The sequence below is a fragment of the Mytilus trossulus genome, chromosome 3 (genome assembly GCF_036588685.1).
Source record: "Mytilus trossulus isolate FHL-02 chromosome 3, PNRI_Mtr1.1.1.hap1, whole genome shotgun sequence".
NCBI lineage: Eukaryota > Metazoa > Mollusca > Bivalvia > Mytilida > Mytilidae > Mytilus > Mytilus trossulus.
Window position 1 is genome coordinate 8785407 of NC_086375.1, and position 19740 is coordinate 8805146.

Consider the following 19740-nt stretch of genomic DNA (forward strand, 5'->3'; position numbering starts at 1 on the left):
TTAAAGGTTCAATATTAGGATAACATTGTCCTCCCTTTTGAAGCGGTGAAATAAGATATACAAAAGTAATACTAAGTGCCAAAGTAGCCGAACGTCATCACAAGCGTACTTTAAAAAAAAGTACAAACTACTTTGTCAAGATACACGGCGGCCGACTAAAGTAAAATCATACACAGTTTGACATATACCATGTACAATGAGTGATCATATTTTCCTTGTGATGTTTTATATTAAATTTGTCAATTTGTTGATATAAATATACTAGTAGCACCTTACTCATTTTAGTAATGTTAGTAAGTACTCTTATCATATCTGATTTAGTGAAGTAAATGAAATTGCGGTATGATCCAGACTCAACATATTGCACTACAATAACAACAAAAATCTCCCCTATGGTTGTCTCATCTTGAAGCAGTTGGCAGGCTTTCAAACTAACAGAAGACCATACGCTTCCTGAATTTTATTGTACAGCTCATCATGGGACTTTTCTAAACAATTAAAAATACGTCATATGTTATATTTTCCCCTTGATTCAAATATCTTATTTCGGAATATTTATATCAAATTTAAAGATATATGTTTGTAAAAACGTGTAATCAAATGATAAAGAGATATTATAAGATCTTGATAATGCAAGGGCGACTATAGATACATTTGTGTGATTTAATGATTGATTTTCAAAGACTCCGAGAGAAAACGTTAGGTAACATGCGTTACCGTTAAAATCAACCAAAATTAATTAATACTATGATAGAAATATATTTTCCCAACATTAATACAGCATTTCTATTAAATTTTTTCGTTTTTGCATTTGGTTTGACTCGGTTTTTCCACTGAAAGTATCCGAGAATTGAAATTACACCCATGACCTTTGACCTCGATTTAAAAAAAATGCACCATAATTTCTTTTGACGACCGGGATATTTAGAAAGTACACGTTCTTAGCTTTCCAGTGATATATAATTTAGCTGTGTGTTAGGTAGGTGCATTAAAAATGTAAATTTGGCTCTCATATCACTCGCCTATTATGAACTGAATGTTGTGTTTAATGATTTTCTGTAATTTAATTTTCATATATAAGGACATTAGATAATTAGCGTAGTTCCCATGGATGGCGCTAGCAATATGTATATGACAATCCACGTTAATATATCGTGTAAACACTATGTCATAACCTACACATAATATGTAGGTAAATATATGTATTCTTGTGGGAATTCGGGATCGCGCCTTCATTTTTGCGGGAATTGATTTAATCTTATCGCATATCGAAAATTTAAGATAAGTTTTTCGGGGTACGTTAAAGAAAGCTTTATATGCATTTTTGTGCTTCTTTGTTACATATTTTTTTTTTTTTTTTTTTTTGCTGTTTTGGTGATTAAGATTATAACACAACGTTGACTGCTTTATCCCTATAATTGACATTTTAACATAATATGTCTGTTTCTTTCGTTCACGAACCGTTGTCAATATAATCGAATTTGATGCGACAGTAATACAAGTGAGAGATTTAGCTAGCTATAAAACCAGGTTCAATCCACTATTGTCTACATAAGAAAATGTCTGTACCAAGTCAGGAATACGACTGTTGTCATCCATACGTTTGATGTCTTTCGTTTCTTTTCGATTTATAAGTACGTATGGGCATTTCATAACCAACTTAATCATTTTAAAGTCATACGAGACATCGCATTTCTTAACCAGCTTAATTAAAGTCATATCAAATTCAATACAAAAGTTGAATATGGTGAATATACCTGACGGCTTATCTTAACTATCAATCACGTGTACATAGACGTTCTTGTAAAAGAAAATATTTTCTTTTGTTGTAATCTTCAAATATGTTTTGCTATTGAATTATTGTTTTCTTGTTTTCAATTCGCTTAATTTTTTTCCGTATACAGTAAACTTTTTAATGTGATGTATGGCATCACCCTATAAACCTCGACAAGCACACACAACATGTGCAAAGCAAAACTGTAAAGAAATAAAAGGGCAACAATCGTGTTATCAATCGATTCTTAAATAAGAAAAAAATAGACTAAACCATTTAACAACTTTCCTACAAAATGAAACGTATGAGCAATAAAAAAAAAACATCGCTCTATCATCTATTTCATTTTCACTAAACTGGACCCCTGTTGTGTTCACTTATCGCTACACTAACGTTCGGATTTAGATTAAATGGTGGTCCAGTTTATTATTTTCATGTGCCCGATGACTCAGTTTTGATTGAAGCAGCGGAAGTTTACACTCAACAAATGACGACTGAAGCTTTATATATATTTAAAAAAAATAACATACACAGAGGACTTAGTGTAGTATATATGTTTGCATTGTTCCAATAATTTCCATATCACTTTGGTTACCAGAAACTCGTTTCTTAAACAGATGTCAGTCTTTTTCGCTCGGTTTTAGTTTGTTACCCCGATTATTTTTTTCCCTGGATTTATGAGTTTTGAACAGCGGTATACTACTGTTGCCTTTATTTATTCATACGAATTAAAACTTATAAAGTAACATCTTTTTTTTCATGGTTTTTTTTTCTTTAATGTTTATTATTCGCTTTATGTATTGTTTTCTACATTAAATGATAAAATTTCTTCTGCCTTTTATAGAAATCAATCAGTTATAGCTATAATAGAACACTCCCTGCAAAAACTTTCTAAAGAAGTTGTGGTTTCAGGGAAAAAATAACACTACTTAAAATATTATATTTCAAAGAACTTCAGGGAAAACATCATTATTAAATCAATAAGATTATCCATTCAAGAATTTCTGAAGAAAAACTCGTTACAGATACACGATGTCGTTATAAATTTGATGTAAGAAGAGCCGATGAATGGCTGTTTATTTACTCATCCATACTTTACATTCATTCCTTTGTTTGGATGGTAGAGATATAAACGCAATAAACCCAAGTGGATTTTAGATTAAAGCCAAGTAGATTTTAGATTGAGAAGGTAATCACGGATTGTCAATATGAATGCAGGAATTTCAGTTAACGTTCGTTCAACTGATGAAAAAAATATTGAGTTGCTATTATAATGGGTTTAATTGTGTTTCTATGTATGTTAACGTTTGTTTTTGTTGCAGTTCAGTGTTTCTGTTGTTTTGTTGTTTTTTTATGTGTTTCCTCGGTTTTGGTTTGTGACCCGGATTTGTTTTCTATTAATCAATTGAAGACTATTGGCCAGCGGTATACTACGGTTGCCCTTTGTTTATTATATCTACATACACTTATGTTATCATTATGTCACTTATATTTCGGTGAAATATCGATTTTGTTATTCATACCAACCACGTAGTCGATGTTATTATATAGTCATATATTGCTCTCGGAAATTGAAATTGCGCATTAAGGATTCGAGTGCTTATTTTACTAGCTTCTTTTAATTTTAGAAATAAGAAGATGTGGTGTGATAGCCAATGAGACAAAATACACAAGACCAAACAAACAAGGAAGAAAGTAACAAACTTAAACCATGAGCAAAATAACATGCCCTTACTAGTAATAAAACAATAAACAGAAAACAATTATGGTACGCAGAAACAAACGACAACAACAGATGCATGACTTGGGACATGCACAAAACAAATATGGTAAAGTTTAACAAATTTTTCGACGTAAAAAGTAAAATTACAAAAATACTGAACTCCGTTGAAAACTTAAAACGGAAAATCCCTAATCAAATTGTAAAATAAAAAGCTCAGAAACATCAAACGAATGGATAACAGCTGTCATACCCCTTACTTGGTACAGGCGTTTACTTATGTAGAAAATGGTTGATCGAACCTGGTTTTATAGCTAGCTAAACCTCTCACTTATATGACAGTCAAATTCCATTATATTAACAACGATGCTAATTTAGGGCAGTGGGTGTTATAACACAACATAAGAAAATATATAAACTGGTAATCTTTTATCCATAAAGACATATTTTGCTAGAGTGCTGACGTAGTACACATAAATCTCTGCTCTATCGAGTAAACAATAAACAAAGGTAACACAATCAATATCTGATCAACTTGAATGACTTTTTAATTTCCTCCTTCATTCTTTATGTCCGCTGGTAGGATTTATAGCACGATGTAATGTACAATAACATTGAGGAAAATATGAAAAACAGACAGGGTTTATGAACTGCTAGTAATATAACTGTTAAGATTGATTTTCATACTGACAAAGGGTTAATTATTCAACATTTGCTTTTATCTTTGGTTTGATAGTAGTCTGGTATTGTGAAGGTCTCTTTCTTTGTTGCTGTATTTCATCAAAATGATTCTTTGAATTGTATTTATGAAAGATTGTTTTACATAAAACGTGTTAGCAGACAATGTAATTAGCGAATATGATCCTTGGAATATTATTGTAAAAAGATTAAACATGAAAAAGTCATAGAAAAAATTATAACAACCCTAAGTAGCGATTAAACAACACACACGGCTTTGCGGTCATACACCTTTCTGGTTTATTATCTTACTCAGATTCAAAAATCAACTAAACAAATACTGGATTTGGTGTTTTGAGCACAAATGTTTTTCTCCGATCAGGTAAAAGTAATAGAGTAAGATCAATACCTGACAAAAACAACTGAATAAAAGAAGAAAGACAGTTCTTAATTAAGACAAATTCCGTTTGAATGGTTTAAAACTAGTCATTTTGGGGGCCCTTTATGACTTGCTGCTCGGTGTGAGCCAAAGCTCCGTGTTGAAGACCGTACTCTGACCTATTTTTGTTTTACTTTTACATAGTGTGGCTTGGATAGAGATTATGTGGATTTTTTTTAATTGGTACTCTTATCACATCATCTTCTTTTAGCTACCTACTGTCGCAGCAGTCTCCGACAAATGTACATATTTAAGAGTTATGAATAGAAACGGGGAATGTGTCAAAGAGACAAAACCCAAACCAATGAGCAGATATCAGCCAAAGACCACCAATTGGTCTCCAACGCAGCAAACAAATATTGCAGCCGGAGAAAGACTGTAGTAGGCCCCCAAGCTATTATGTAAACCTAAATTAAAACAAAAACACACACGCCAGACTACCAAAGACTCGAAGTTTTTGACTTGGGAGTTGAGACATGCGAAAAAACTGCAGCAGGATTAAACACGTTTTGTGAGATCTCAACCAATCTCATATACCGCTAATCAACGAGGGATAAACACACACACATCAAGACGCAAAGCAAAACATCCGTTTTAAAGTAGTCCGAGTCCGATACTTTAATTGTTATACGATGATGGCTGCTGTACCCGTGTTTTGGCCATTTTGTTTATTGTGTTTATTTAGTTAAAGCATCAATGTAAATATAACGAAATTTGATGAGACTGTCATCAAAATGAGAGGGTTACCAGGTTTTATCCACCATTTTCTACATTTCAAAATGTCTGTACCAAGTCAGGAATATGACAGTTCTTGTCCATTCGTTTTTGATGCGTTTTGTTATTTGATTTTGCCATGTGATTATGGACTTTCCGAATTGATTTTCCTCTAAATTAAGTATTTTTGTGATTTTACTTTTTAATAGGTAACATATGAAACTAAGCAAAATGACAAGAATCAACATAAATCATCAAAAGACTACAATTGTACTATATGGTCATATATTGCTTTCCATCCTTCACATTTTGGAATATCTTGGTAACATTTTATGCGCAGTTTTTTTATTATATAATGTGCACATGTAATTGAATTGAATGCAAAACGTTAAACTTTGAAAATGACTTTTGTTTATTTTCTATTTTTAGTTCCTCCATATGAAGCTGCTGCTATAGCCACGGGACTTATAAGTGTTGGATTAATAATGGCAGCAATAGTTATATTTATATGTTGGAAATTCCCTATATGTAGATCTAGGACTTTCTGGGACAGACAAACAAAGAGAATACTTAGAAAATTATACAGTAAGTAAAAAGATACTTATTTCGTCTTGAATATAAATAAAAGATTGACAGATGAATAATAAAAAGCATCTTGATGCTTACGCTATTGATCTGAACAACACATTTTGCTTTGCAGAGAAATGATACAGCTTCGTGTAACAACTTTTTAGGATCCTCGAGATTTGATGTATATTACATAATTTCATTTTTTGTAAGCCGAAATTCCATTGGTTGTCGACATGATAGACAGCAGAACAGATCATATCAATGGCAGATCTGTGTACGAGCAACTGTATTTCAAACAATGGTTCTTACAAAACATAGAAAATCAAAATTTGTAAAACTTACTTTTGAATTCATTTTGTTTGGTCAATTGGAAAATTGTGTCATAGTTCTACATATATATGTAACGACAGTAAAACAATTCGGAATTGAAATTTACAATATATTAATATATAGCCATAATATATAACTATTTGTGTCATTTTGGTCTTTTGTGGATAGTTGTCTCATTGGCAATCATACCACATCTTCTTTTTTATATAGGGACTGTATAGAAAGTCCCTGATATAGCTAACAGTACATGACAAACATGTACTTTGACAATATATCTCTGAATTGATACGATAGTCCCGTGTTTGCATTTCCTATCATGATTTTCTTGATAGAGGGTCACTGCTCACAAGGAAGCTATTAAACCAAGAGTTCCAAATGGTGAAGTTGAAATCATCCCTTCGTAAATCTTACGGACGCCATCATGAGTTGATTGACCGTTATGGAATAACCGTTTCACAAATGAAATTGGATATGTTCCTTTCGTCGTAACTACAATCCCCTTTCCTTTCATGAATCTGACCTACCGAATTAGACTTTTTACCGAATTTGTTATCACATAAGCAACACAACGGGTGCTACATGTGGAGCAGGATCTGTTTACCCTTCCGGAGCACCTGTTATCACCCCTTGTTTTTGGTGGGGTTCGTGTTGTTTATTCTTTAGTTTTCTATGTTGTGTCATATGTACTATTGTTTATCTGTTTGACTTTTTTCATTTTTAGCCATGGCGTTGTCAGTTTATTTTAGATTTATGAGTTTGACTGTCCCTTTGGTATCTTTCGCTCCTCTTTTTTAACAAAGATTAAGCAAATAATAAATCTAAAAAATCAACAACAAAAATATTTGCTTTAATGAATTTAAAGTCACAACATCCATAAAATACACACAAAAACAAAAACAAAAACAAAAAACATTTAGAGGTCAGTATGTGGTCTTTAAAGCTGTAAATCGCTCTGAGTCTTCAAATACAAGACTAGACAATGACTTATGTCTTTGTACTAAAGCACTTTCCACTGCGCCAACAATATCATCACGAACTAACAATATTATTTATGAAATGACGTAATTGAGAAATAAAAAAGTTGAATGGCCTTCGAATCTTACAATAACGATTACTAATGATTTATCAGTTTGGTATTAATATTTTCTTTTCCGATTAGCACTTGATGATATTTTATTTCTTAGAATATTATCAACTGTATGAAAACAAAAATCAACTGTTTACTTTGTTGCACATTTGGTCCTCCATACTTTGCAAGCATGAGGATTACAGAAAAGAGCAGATTTATGGGCAAATTTTAAAAAAAACATGTCGATACAATTGAGGGAGGCCGGAGTGGATAATTGAGAATAATGGTGCTGAAACATAAGGAACAAATCAAAATGTGGAAAAATAAATAGAATAAAGAAAAATTACCATTAAAAGAAATGAAGGTCCCCATTTAGACCCTCTTGCATGACATAATGCGGTAGTTATCGGGATATAGCTTATTTCATCAGCTACCTGTCTGTAACATCTGACGTTCTATTCCGATGTCTGCCGGGAAAATCCATTAATCGTCTGAAATGTGTACGCCATTTGTAATTATAGTATATAGAACAGACATTTTCCCGAATAAATACATTATATATACAATTTAGAGCTAAAATTTGATGAAGCTTTGTAGTAGTGTAATCTGCTTATAATATACTTCATTAAATATTTAGATATACAGTTGTACTAAGCAATAAAGCAATAAATTAATAATCTCTTGCGGTCAAAAACATTTCGAGAACGATTGTACTTAGTCTCCGAATTCAACCAATCAAAAAACAAGATTTTGTGTTTCAAACACAAACTTTGAACTCCGAGTACTTAGTGAAGTTTATGACCAAGAGCCAAGAATTATTACTGTGTTTTAATGTTATACGAAAAAGATGGCAATTAAACGTCTTGTCGATTGCCTAATTCGGCACATTTGCTTGCCCCTCCATAATGTGAAAAAAACACTGCAATGTATTTGTTCCTTTTAATGCAAATATTTTTTACGCTTTCATTTTCTTTATTTTTGTATTTTCATATTTTGCCGTAAGGCGAAATATCTCTACTGCAAGGATTGACTCCTTTGGATATACTTTCTTTCAGCCTTGTATAATGGTCTGGATGGGGGTCCTTTAGTTCTGTATTCTTTAGATTTGATGACAATGTTCTCTACTCTTTATAAATTGTGCCAATTTTATGCTCTTTTCTCTTTTTATTTTAGCACACCGTTATTCTCTGGTCTTTAATTATATTTTTTTGCTTATTTTTCTCTATTTATTTCGGGGAAGTACGTGTTTCTGTAATATTGTCCCAATCACTATTCTAATACCCCGATCCAGACACTCTTGAATTTATTTGTAATTTTAAGAGCGTGTCCAAATAAATATCAGGCAAATCCTATGATATTGGTGGCACAACATATATTTTTTTTCCCACTGGATTTTTAGTTCCTATGCAATGTTTATATCATACAAAGGATATATATGTCAAAGATATTTTTGAATCAACCGTGGATGGCTCAGAAAATAATTTAAAGTTCACTAACAATGCAACAAAATTTTGTACAAAATGAAGAGTTATCTCCCCTTTTCAATGAATTTTCAGTGCTTTCTATGTATTTTATTTCTCTTTATTTGTTGCATTAAATAAAAAAAAAAAATCAACTTTAAGAAAGAACGAATTTGTGATATGAAATAGATGAAAAAGTTTTGAAAACAAATATTGCATGTGCCACCCACTGCCTAGTTTTCCATGGACACCCTCTTCTCTTAACTTTCTAAAATAAAACCCAACCGTAATTTGTATCTCATATTTTTAATCAAATTGTCCTAGAAACGCTAACCTACTATACAATATTTTCAGATATTGTGTTATAGTTTTAAAGTACAAGTAAATCAAGTATTTCAGGGTCTGTGTGAGAATAATTGTACAGCGTAATGTAGTAATAGTTCCCCTGAGAATAAGCTAACTACAACCCGACTGTCAAGTCCGATCGACAATAGATATTACTCAAATCACGTGATACGACAAGTGTCACATGAGAAATTTAATGCAAAACATCAGACGATCATCAAGTTAATATTTGGTTAGATCTGCACACACAAAATCTAATTTCAGGCGACCGAGTCTACTGCATTTAAATGTTATATCGGTTAGACATATAAGGTATCATATATTCTTTGTCGTTATGTAGCTTAGACTAATAATGTACAATAAAGACGTGTTCAAGCACTCTTTTGTATTCGATCAACATTCTAATTTAAATGTAATATCGGTTAGTCTAATAAGATATCATATATTCTTTGTCGTTATGAAACTAAGACTAATAATGTACAATAAAGACGTGTTCAAGCACTCTCTTGTACTCGATCAACATTCTAAATCAACAGTAGTTTAGTCAAGTTAGGAATCGAAGATTAATTTCCAAGATAGCAATGACTATTGTCAATTTATTTCCGTGTTAAATATTTTCAATTTGGTTTTGAAGCACGGCTCAATGAAGTTTAAATCAGTTGATCATTCAGTTAATAGTAAATGGTATTACACGACATTTCTAGACAAAGCGTAAGAGCTAATTTGAAAAGATTGAATTATTATATTTCTGCAGACGACAGAATAACACGAAATGATTGGTTAATTAAATTGTTGTTAACCTTGATTTTACAATAACGTAATTCATTTCTCTGAGTGTGGTTATCTTACATAAACACCTGTTGATCAGGGCTGATATGCTTGAAACTACTTAAATTAAGATTTGTTAAGAACTTCCGGATTTTTCGACATGTTTTTTTTAATGATTTTTTGTGAATTAATTTGGCAGAAGGTGTACACTCGTGTCAATTTCGTGTATTTATTTGGCGGAGGTTGTACTCGTGCCGGTTTTGATAGTTTGGTTTTAACGTGGTACATAACATTACAGAGAGATAACTCTGTAAAATCAGCAAAACGTTTTAATCACCTTGTATTGTTAAGGAATATTTAGCTTCTCAATGATCAAAATGAGTGTTTGCCAAACTGCTATAATTGTATCCAACGAGATTTTTCCGAGAAAGATTTTTAAAATATTAATGTGTTTGTTAAAGGGTCCAAGTAAATATTTTATAAAAAATTGATGAACATTAAACGAGCCAAATTAATTTTAGTCAAGGTATTTCAGGGTACCACCTTAAAATCAAAGTATGTCCTTTTGATAGCATCTCAGTAATTTATGTCGTTTTGATCGCTGTCTCATTGACGTGTTTATCTTCCATTATTAATATTTTGGTTATAAAATAAAATTGAACCGGAAAAAAATCAACATATAAAATTGCGAATGGAAATGGGGAATGTGCCAAAAAGACAACAACCCGACCGTAGAGCAGACAACAGCAGCAGGTCACCAACAGGTCTTCAATGCAACGAGAAATTCACGCACCCGGAGGCGTCCTTCAGCTGGCCCCTAAACAAATATATATAGAAGTGCATATATAGTAACCCAAGCAACTAATATATTTATTTTCATTGTCATTTATCAAAGCTTATATAATCATCACCTATTATTCATCAAGGGACATTTTTTGGAAGGGGTCTAGCCAACCGATTGCTTCTTTGCGTGATAAGACAGAGCAGATTAGACTTTTAATTTATCGTGCATGCTTTCATGTATTAGTAGAAATAAGAAAAGGGTATATCAATAAAAATCTACTTTATGTCCCATGTAATTCTTTTTCATAGCTTTTATCCTTCTTAAATGACATTGCCATAAAATTACAGTGCAACGCAGAAGTCTTTCAATATATATTTTGATATTCATTATAACTTTAAAATAATGTAAAATGTAATGCAATTTTTTTGAAAAACTAAGGCTTTTAAACCTCAGGAATAGATTACTTTAGCTGTATTTGGCAAAAAAAATAAGAATTTTTAGTCCTCAATGCTCTTCAACTTTGTACTTGATTTGGCCTTTTATAACATTTTTGATTCAAGCGTCACTGAAGAGTCTTTTGAAGACGAAACGCACATCTGCGGATATTAAATGTTATTCCTGGTATCTATGATGAGTTTATTTGATCATATAAAAAGAAGATGTGGTATGATTGCCAATGAGACAACTATCAACAAAAGACCAAAATGACACAAACATTAACAATTATAGGTCACCGTACGGCCTCCAACAATGAGCAAAGCCCATACCACATAAAGTCAGCTATAAAAGACCCCGATAAGACAATGTAAAACAATTCAAACGAGAAAACTAACGGCCTCATCTATGTAAAAAACAAAAATGAACGAAAAACAAAAATGTAACACATAAACAAACGACAACCACTGAATTACAGGCTCCTGACTTGGGACAGGCACATATATAAATAATGTGGTTGCCTCGTTACTTTAAACAAAAATATCTCTATGTCTAGTTTAATATATGATTTTTCACGGTCAAATTTCTTTGAAACTCAAGTCGACGTCAATGTGCTCACGACATTTCTTTGGCACTTGTGTAAACCAAAACCAACTGTGCTGTATCTTCCTACTGCAAGGGATATATGCACAAGAAAGTAGCAATAACGATGAGCAATTTCCTTAATTTGCTATCATTCTAACCAAAGGTAACTAGAGATTTCTCGAATTAACAGACAAGCAGAAAAAAGACTATATTATTTCGAACTCAGAATGAATGTAACCTCAAAATACTGAGGATGGCACTTTAGTCTTTTCTTTGTGCTCATGTTTTGATTCTTACAAAATATGGCACTTAAAAAGCAAAATGAATATTAAAAACGCAACACTAATTGTTTAAGACGAACACGTTATACAAGTGTCCATTGTCTGAATAAGCACACTGTTGATGGTTATAAGATATCTAAAATCACATTGACAATATTATAGGGTTATTGCATGAATATTGTCCCGAGTAGAATTTTATATTGCACGAGCTTGCGAGTGCAATATTTGTTCTACGAGGGACAATATTTCACAATATTCATGCAATAACCCTTTTATTGTATAGCAATATGATATTTGAAAGTAAAAATTGGTTTAAACTTATATTTTGTCGTTGATGACGTCATGAATTTTGAAGATTTATTGCACTAGTGCGATATTGGATTTATTGCACGCTAACTTTTGGTTACTTTTTGTGGGAAATATTATATTGCTATACAATAAACTTAGATATAGCGTTAAGTAGGAGAAAAAGACACTCTCACATTTGACGATAACTGTTTCAATATCTTCAATATTCCTATCACTGTCTTCTTATATCAACTCGTATTAGATGTGATTTGTTAGTTTACAATAACTGCGAGTACTCTTATATGGGTAAAGTGTGTCTATTGATTTTATTTTTTTGTATTGTTTGTTTATTGAGTTGAGTCATTTTTATAGTCTGTTCTAACGTTGTACTGCACTGTGCCAGTTTAGAGTAAGGGTTTAACTCTCATATAAAGGTGAAACCCGCCACAATTTGTGTGTGTGTCTGTCTGATGTCAGTAGCTTTTTATTCAATGGTAGGTAGATAATTCGTGTTTCTCATGTTTGTTTTTCGTCAATTGTATTTTAATGAAGAGACAGTTAATTTTCGTATTTGTTTAGAACTGACTGTACGGTATGGATTTTTGAACTACACTATCACAGATTTTCACACTGAATCATCACTATCACAGTCTTTCATACTGAAATTACCACTATCACATATTTTCATAATGAATTAACATATCACATTTTCTCACACTCAACTGTCAGTTTCAAAGTCTTTCACACTTTTCTGTCCCTTTTACAAATTTTACACTGAATTATCACTATCACAGTCTTTCACACAAAACTGTCACTATCACATATTTTCACACTGAATTAACATATCACAGTTTCTCACACTCAACTGTCAGTTTCAAAGTCTTTCACACTTTTCTGTCCCTTTTACAAATTTTACACTGAATTATCACTATCACAGTCTTTCACACAAAACTGTCACTATCACATATTTTCACACTGAATTAACATATCACAGTTTCTCACACTCAACTGTCAGTTTCAAAGTCTTTCACACTATTCTGTCCCTTTTACAAATTTTCACACTGAATTATCACTTTCACAGTCTTTCACACAAAACTGTCACTATCACATATTTTCTAACTGAATTAACATATCACAGTTTCTCACACTCAACTGTCAGTTTCAAAGTCTTTCACACTTTTCTGTCCCTTTTACAAATTTTCACACTGAATTATCACTATCACAGTCTTTCACATAAAACTGTCACTATCACATATTTTCACACTGAATTAACATATCACAGTTTCTCACACTCAACTGTCAGTTTCAAAGTCTTTCACACTTTTCTGTTCCTTTTACAAATTTTCACACTGAATTATCACTATCACAGTCTTTCACACAAAACTGTCACTATCACATATTTTCTAACTGAAATTAACATATCACAGTTTCTCACACTCAACTGTCAGTTTCAAAGTCTTTCACACTTTTCTGTCCCTTTTACAAATTTTCACACTGAATTATCACTATCACAGTCTTTTACACAAAACTGTCACTATCACATATTTTCACACCGAATGATCAATATCACAGTTTCTCCCACTTAACTGTCACTATCACATATTTTTATACTGAATTAACATGTCACAGTCTTTCACACTGAATTAACATGTCACAGTCTTTTAAACTTAGCTGTAACTATCACAGTTTCTCACACTTAACTATCACTACCACAGTCTTTCACACTTCACTATCACTACCACAGTCTTTCATACTTGACTATCACAGAATTTTCACACTGAATTATCACTATATGCAACTTACACAATAACGTTCTTTCATTCATTCATTGCTGTAACGGTCCAAGAAATGGGATATGTTCTTCTCACTCAGAGAAATAAAACTTTGAATTAGAGTGTAAAGCGCTTTTTTATTACTGTCTAAATAAAAATGTTATGAATTCATAATCATTGGTGTTATTGTGTTATGGTGTTATAGCTATAGAAATCGTTTAGCCTATATACATTGACATGTCGCTTCTGTAACTGAAATGGTGCATTTGTGTTTGGTTATATATTGTATAAATCAATGTGGTATATTTTTTTCAGTAATATTTTACCGTACATGAAAGTACAAACAAATAAGTAAGACATAGATTTCTAGAATAGTTTTTGTTTTCAAAAGCAATACAGCTTATTGAGTTTACATACACAAATACAATAGCAGCTGTAAAGTGTTTCTTATATTGTATTGAGTGATTGATTATTGACTGTTTAACGTCCAGTGTCAAATATTTCATACATTTTAAGGACAATCTTATGTTGTAAATACAGCTTATTAAATTTAATATCCAAATATAATGCATGTAGTATCATTGTATAATTACATAATGTGTTTTACAATTACACTCAGTTTAAATCATGTAAGCATACTTGATAAGCGAAATACTCTTGAATTGAATTTTAAATGTACGTATTGTTATACGTTTACTTTTCTACATTGGCTAGAGGTATAGGGGGAGGGTTGAGATCTCATAAACATGTTTAACCCCGTCGCATTTTTGCGCCTGTCCCAAGTCAGCAGCCTCTGGTCTTTGTTAGTCTTGTATTATTTTAATTTTAATTTCTTGTGTACAATTTGGAAATTAGTATGGCGTTCATTATCACTGAACTAAAATATATATGTGTAGGTGCCAGCTGAAGGACGCCTCCGGTTGCGGGAATTTCTCGTTACATTGAAGACCTGTTGGTGACCTTCTGCTGTTGTTTTTTCTATGGTCGGGTTGTTGTCTCGTTGATTCATTCCCCATTTCTATTCTCAATTTTATTGTTTTCCAATCAGATCAGCTAAAATATCTACTCAAGCAATTGATGAACTGATGGTTTAGAAATTTGTCTTTTACACCTTGTACATGTCTCATAAAAAACTTATCAAAGTCGGAAAAGATTTCACCGCAGATTGTAAGGCCATGCCTCATTAAAGTCGGAAAAGATTTCACCGCAGATTGTAAGGCCATGCCTCATTAAAGTCGGAAAAGATTTCACCGCAGATTGTAAGGCCATGCCTTATTAATGTCGGAAAAGATTTCACCGCAGATTGTAAGGCCATGCCTCATTAAAGTCGGAAAAGATTTCACCAAAGATTGTAAGGCCATGCCTTTTTAAAGTCGGAAAAGATTTCACCGCAGATTGTAAGGCCATGCCTCATTAATGTCGGAAAAGATTTCACCGCAGATTGTAAGGCCGCGCCTCATTAAAGTCGGAAAAGATTTCACGGCAGATTGTAAGGCCATGCTTCATTAAAGTCGGAAAAGATTTTACCGCAGATTGTAAGGCCGCGCCTCATTAAAGTCGGAAAAGATTTCACGGCAGATTGTAAGGCCATGCCTCATTAAAGTCGGAAAAGATTTCACCGCAGATTGTAAGGCCATGCCTTATTAAAGTCGGAAAAGATTTCACCGCAGATTGTAAGGCCATGCCTCATTAAAGTCGGAAAAGATTTCACCGCAGATTGTAAGGCCATGCCTCATTAAAGTCGGAAAAGATTTCACGGCAGATTGTAAGGCCATGCCTCATTAAAGTCGGAAAAGATTTCACGGCAGATTGTAAGGCCATGCCTCATTAAAGTCGGAAAAGATTTCACCGCAGATTGTAAAGCCATGCCTCATTAAAGTCGGAAAAGATTTCACGGCAGATTGTAAGGCCATGCCTCATTAAAGTCGGAAAAGATTTCACCGCAGATTGTAAGGCCATGCCTTATTAAAGTCGGAAAAGATTTCACCGCAGATTGTAAGGCCATGCCTCATTAAAGTCGGCAAAGATTTCACCGCAGATTGTAAGGCCATGCCTTATTAAAGTCGGAAAAGATTTCACCGCAGATGGTAAGGCCATGCCTCATTAAAGTCGGAAAAGATTTCACCGCAGATTGTAAGGCCATGCCTTATTAAAGTCGGAAAAGATATCACCGCAGATTGTAAGGCCATGCCTCATTAAAGTCGGAAAAGATTTCACCGCAGATTGTAAGGCCATGCCTTATTAAAGTCGGAAAAGATTTCACCGCAGATTGTAAGGCCATGCCTCATTAAGTTATCATAATTGTTTGTGTTCAAACTTTTCAGGATGGAAAATTCTGGAAAAATATGTTTTCTTCTTTAAACTTGCTTTTTTCAGCTAGTTAAACAAAATACTAAAGAATTACACTGCATGTGTGATACCCACTCAAACATTTTTGGTCAAATTTGATATTGGAATTGTAACTGCATATTCACAACTATTTGTGTAGGAACGTTAATATTACGTAAATCCAACGTTAATTGCATCTATAAAATTAAAAATACAACTCGTTCGTATTTCATCCTTTTCTTTTTTCTTTACATTTTCTTTTTACTCTTATATCGTTATTTTTTAATCATACAAAAAAAAGAATTGTCCTAGTCTAAGATAATGACAGATCAATAATGTTTACCAGAACTTTCTGAAGACCTGTCACGATATGACTATTATGCTGATCTGCAATGGGAATAAATTTAATATATCTATTAATGGTTGGCAGGAGATTATCACACAATATATCACTAAGGAAAGATTTCTTATGTTGTAAAACAGTGACGATTTTTTAATGATTTAAAACAGTGAAAATTTTCTCAAGTGAAGTTTTTTTTAATGTTTTATTGATTGATTGATGGTTGCTTAACGTCCAGTGGCAAATATTTCATAAATGTTTGAGACGATCTTATAAAGTTTTTCTTATATTGTACAACTGTGAAGTCTTTCTTGTGTTGTAAAACAGTCAAGTTTTTTATATGCTGTAAACCAGTCAAATTTTTCTCGTGTTGTAAAACATCTTAAGAGTCAAATATATTGTACAACAGTGAAGGCTGGTCTTATGTTGTTAAGCACTGTAGTTTTTCATCTGTTATAAAACAGCGCAGGTTTTCTTATAATGTAAAACATTCAAGTTCATCTTATGTTGTTAAACAGTCAGGTTTTCTTATGTTGTTAAACAGTCAGGTTTTCTTATGTTGTAAACCAGTCAGGTTTTCTTATGCTGTAAAACAGTAAAGTTTGTTTTATGTTGTAAAACAGTGAAGTGTTTCTTATGTTGTAAAACAGTGAAGTGTTTCTTATGTTGTAAAGCAGTGAAGTGTTTCTTATGTTGTAAAACAGTGAAGTGTTTCTTATGTTGTAAAACAGTGAAGTGTTTCTTATGTTGCAAAACAGTGAAGTGTTTCTTATGTTGCAAAACAATAAAGGTTTTTAGGTTTTTCTCATGTTGTAATACAGTCATGTTGTTCTTATGTTTTAAAACAGTAAAGCTTTTCTTATGTTGTAAAACATTCATTTTTTTCTCGTTTTGTAAAACAGTCAAAGAGTCGGTTTTTATTGTACAACAGTGAAGGTTTTTCTTATGTTGTAAAACAGTAAGGTTTCGCTGATGTTGTCAAACAGTAAAGTTGTTTTTATGTTGTATAAATTGATTGATTGATTGTTGGTTGCTTAACGTCTAGTGTCAAATATTTCATGTATTTTCAGAACAATCTTTACAACATAATATTGTCCTGATGTTGTAAAACAATAGTGCAAGTTTCTCAAAATGTTTTGGTTAATCGGTTTAATGACTGTATCATGTTTTAACAGGTAAAAGATTGGGATATTTTCCCCCAGGATTTACATTTATAGATAATAATTCCATATCAAAATTGAAAGGCTAATACAAAAATTTCCTACCGTTTTTGTTTTCAGTTGGCAAATAGTTATAGTGGAATTTAACTTTTGATACAGAAGACATGCCAAATATTCCTTTCCGAATGAAATTGGCATGAAGACGACATGGGTTCTGAATAGTATTGACACAATGAATCCGAATGAAATTCCGAAAATACCTTATTAAATAGATATTTTAGGTTGTATAGACGGTTGTATAGTCTGTTCAATGTTTTTGTTTTCTTTTGAGACATGAAAGCCAAGAATCTGTTGAAGGTCATACCAGAGACATGTGTCATGCGCACTAGAATAACATAAATGTGCGCTACCTGAATAAATTGTCTGCCGTGACTCATGTCTGCAGAAAGTCAAAACATATATTTAACGTGTGAGAGCATATATGAAAAGAGTAACAGACTAAAACAAAAAAGCCAAACTTAATATTTTAAACAAAACAACAGCTACTTTTTTCATGTTGAACATTAAGATGGTCAAGATCAGAAGCACAGAAGGAGCTAGAAAAACGAAAATGATATTTTATACATTTTGTGCGTCCTAAGAGTTTCTTGTCTTTACCTTCACCAGGAACGCTCAAACACAAAATGGAGAACTAAAAAACGGCAATTTATAAATCATTTCAGTACCGAAACACTGATTACTTAGCTGATGATTAGGTCCGAGACCACAATTATTTCGTAGTGCATTTCTTTTAGAACATAAATGAAAATTAAAAAAATCCCACCTGCGCTTTCTCAATGAAATTTTTCAGTGTGTTGTACTACTTTTGGGACAAAATTATAGAAAATTTCATCGGCTCTAACTCAAAATATGGACAATTTTATGTTTAGGGCGTCTTGAAATCTTTTGACAGCTTCCGAAGTGCTAGTTTTTAACCTTTTTCAGCTGGACCAAATCACTACTTTCCTTTAAAATTCTGGACCCAAATTTTTTTACAGTCTAATTTCACCAACCCCCCCCCCCCCCCCCATCCCCCATACTTGCAATTTGAGGCATTCAACATGGAGAAATAAATTTGGAAGGGGTATAAAAATTAATGGCAAGTAACCCACTGTCAACACTAGGGACTATATTCGTGAACAACGAAATAACGAAATCAAGGAACGAAACAACGAAATAACGAAATCAAGGGACGACAATTGTGGTCTCGGACCATATAAGTCCTTCAACAATATATGAGCTGCGTAGGATAGAAATCAACCTCATGCAAGTGCACTTATACATGTACATATATATGACTTTGACTGATTTTTTAACATTCTAATACGAAATGAAAAATAATTGTGGTCATTTTGTAGGGTTCTTATAACAACTCATTTTGCAAAGATTTACAGACTTTACATAGAGATTTTCAACCCAATATAAGTTAATGAATGTTTTAATATTCATTGGCAAGAGGTCGATGTCTATCCAACGTAACCCATATGTTGGTTCTATATTCTAAAATAAGCATGCATATAAATATTGATATTTAATTGATTGAATGGCTAAATGTTTACGTAGATTTTTAATTTTGCTTAATGACAGTTCCTAAATCTAATGGCCGTGTTTGACTATATACAGGCAATTGACAAGATCTTTAATTGAATTAATTTGTAACGAGTTCTGAGCTTCTTAACTTCAATATTCCATAAAGTCAATAATATGTTTCTTTTTTAATAACCTTTCATCAGGGATCAAATAACGTCTACACTATGGTTATTTTTTTATTAGGAAAATATTGTGATGGTTTACAACAACAGTGAATAATTTGTTTATAAATGTATAGTGACACTAAAGCTGTTTAGATTAATGTTAGCCA